Source organism: Lampris incognitus, chromosome 15 (assembly GCF_029633865.1).
Source record: "Lampris incognitus isolate fLamInc1 chromosome 15, fLamInc1.hap2, whole genome shotgun sequence".
Lineage (NCBI taxonomy): Eukaryota > Metazoa > Chordata > Actinopteri > Lampriformes > Lampridae > Lampris > Lampris incognitus.
In genome coordinates, this window is record NC_079225.1 from 30,445,006 (window position 1) to 30,448,314 (window position 3,309).

A 3,309-nucleotide genomic window follows, 5' to 3' on the forward strand; every position below is an offset into this window, starting at 1 on the left:
TGCTGCAAATGGAGGATTCTTTGACGAAAGCAAAGTTTGATGTAAAAAAAATCTTATTTCAAATACAAATCATTATTTCTAACCTTGTCAATGTCTTGACTCTATTTTCTATTCATTTCACAACATATGGTGGTGAATAAGTGTGACTTTTCATGGAAAACACAAAATTGTTTGGGTGATCCCAAACTTTTGAACGGTAGTGTATATATATATATATATATATATATATATATATATATATATAGGTGATGACCAGATGTTGACCAAGCTCATCAAGAAGATAAATTTGATCACTAGACCCAATCTACACTAACTATAGACATCGGTGGAGAAAACACTAGTATCCAAACTACCAGCCATCACAGACAACCCCTCCCGTACTCTCCATGGCATACCGATGGAGCAACCTGCAGTTACAATCAGAGAGAACAAATGGGAAGGTTGTTTCGTCCATACTGCCACAAGACTTTTTAAACAGCTCTCTCTTGTGGTGAGACTTTGACATGTGACAAAAACTGTAATCCTCTTACTTTATGAAATGCAGTTATTATCTAAAGGTATCTGAGATCATTTATGTGGAACTGATTATATGCCAACACGGCGACTGAACTCCAATATGGTGTCATAATCATAACCAGCTTATTCTAGTCTTATCAAACTGGACTTTGCAGCAATAAAATAAAGGAACATGCGTTTATTCATGCTCAATAATTCAGGTAATGAAATCACAGAAAGTTTATTGAGTTTATTGAGAAAGACATGTTGCATCACTCATCTAAGTGGCCTCCTCAGTCTCAACTGACTGCAGGTATCCCCACCCTTAAACAACACAGTTTCATAACGACTGAAACCAACGATCGGTTTCACATGCAAGTTGGTCATGCCATTAACTAGGAATGGTCATCCTCATCCACTCTTTCAAGGATGAGGATGTGCACGTCCTCGATAGGGAGGAACGCAGGTTTGAAAGGGGAGTCAAAGAGGCCATCTATGTGAAGAGGGAACGACCATCACTGAACCGAGGGGTGGGGTGGGGGGGGCTAAGAGTACATCCGTCACCATCTTACAATGCTGTGATTGCAACCATTCCTAAATCCTCGGTGAATAGTACACATGGCCATTGTAACTCTAGTTAATGATCACGTCTATTTGCATATGAAACTGATAGTTGGTTCAGTCGTTATGCAACTGTATTGTTTAATAAGGGTGGCGATACCTGAGGTCAGATTAGATTGAAGTAGTCACTTGAGTGATGAAACATATCTGTCAATAAACGTTATATCTAGATGAACTGATTCAACCTTCTTTGATTGTGTTACCCGGATTATTGAGCATGCACCAAGAGAGTTTGGAAAGTTGTTTAAGCTCTTTGCTAGCAGTAATCAAAGTTGTCGTGACACTGCTTCTCAGCTCCGAGACAGCCTTAAATATTCATAATGCTGCAGTACTCCTCTTTTCGTCACATGCTTCCCTTCCCACTCTTGCTCTCTCTCTCTCAAACATCACACACACACACACACACACACACACAGCAGCCTTCAGCCACAGTCACAGCCAGACATTGGTCCAGATGAATGGCTACCAATCCAAACTAACATTTACATGCTGCGACAGCGCTGCCATATTTGCACCCAACTAGTAACATCTGATGGACATAGAATAAACACATCAGCAGAAAAAAAATGTGACTTTTTCTTATGCACAGCAAAAGCCTGGGAGCCTGGCTCACGGCCTAGCCGTGGCCTCCTTTCATAAACTTTGAAAAACAAAAGTCCCCTCAGTACAGACAATGACCAATAGACATAATAATTACCAAAAAACAAAGGAAAACACTTGGAAATTTACCTACCCAGTCATCTCACAAAACCCTGCGACCTTCAAATTATAGTCTCAACATATCCCCCTGTTCCCTCAGCAAGATGGCACATTCTTCTATCACCAGTTGCCCTTTGCTCACCAAAGACTCATGCTACCGTACTGATGCCTTGTGTCAGTGGGAAATGGGTATGTGTGTAAAGAAATAAGCATAAGGGGATGACCCAGATATCTATGTGACATGACCATTACAACATGACCCCTCATCATCATCGGCGGTCACTCAGGGTCGAGTATGACCGTCTTCCCTCTGGGTCCTCGGGTGGGCATAGAGGCTGATCCTGGAGTCACACAATGTGGGGACGCCTATGCGTGACAGCTTTTTACGTGACGTGGCTGATGCGCCTGCAGCCACCACATGGTCCTTAGCAGGGGGTAGCCAGAGTCCAATGGCATGGAGAACCAAGACGATTGGGGACTACCCTCTATTGCAGCCTTAAGCATCTTCATTGCCGTTGTGACCTGGAGACATCTTCCACCACTTCCGCTGTTGAAGTCTTAGTTGGATCGCACTTCATCTGGAACCTCCCCCTTGACCAATCTGTCTTGGGTGACCCTACCAGGAGCCAAGCTCCAGACGGCATAGCTCTTAGGATCATTGGTATACTTCTCTACCACGAAAGCTTCTCCAACACGGCAATGTGGCGATCCAGAGGAAGACCCCTACATAACGTATCATCATAGCACACTTATAAATGGTTTTTGGAACATGTGAGTTTGTTACAGATAGTTTGAACTATGGGTAAACCTCAACACACATGAAAACAGGACATTTTTGACAGAAATAAATCAGTATGAATATCCTTAACCACTTTCCACTGACATGTGAAAGAAGTCCCACTGGTGCTCATTATGCACCATTGGAAAAGAGGGAAACAACAGCTTACTGAAGCACCCAATAACTACTGGTATCTTGCAGTAACTGTCTCATCCTAAACAAATGCCACACGAAGGAATTTTGGAACTGCTGATTCAACATAAAGATTTTCTTGTGTTACAGTTTTAGATAAAGGTTCTGGGTAACAGGCCTTTTGCGCTGCAAGCAAAGAGGAATCTTAATTAGAGTGGGGTTTTTTTTAAATTCTCTTTTCCTATCATCACTTGGCTGCTCTCGTCCCCCATCTCAGATGTCCTCTATGATTTTTATTTGAACACTGGAGGAGGCCATAGACTGAAATTGACAAAATCACACACACACACACACACACACACACACACACACACACACACACACACACACACACACACACACACACACACACACACACACACACGTCAAGTTAATTCTATTTCTATAGCCCATTATCACAAATTACAAATTTGCCTCAGTGCGCTGGTGCTATTTTAATTGTTCTCTATTACCCCTCCCATATGAGGTTCAGACTTTACTGTCTGGACCAGGGGTCCTTTTTTTTGCATCTGGAGAGAATAATA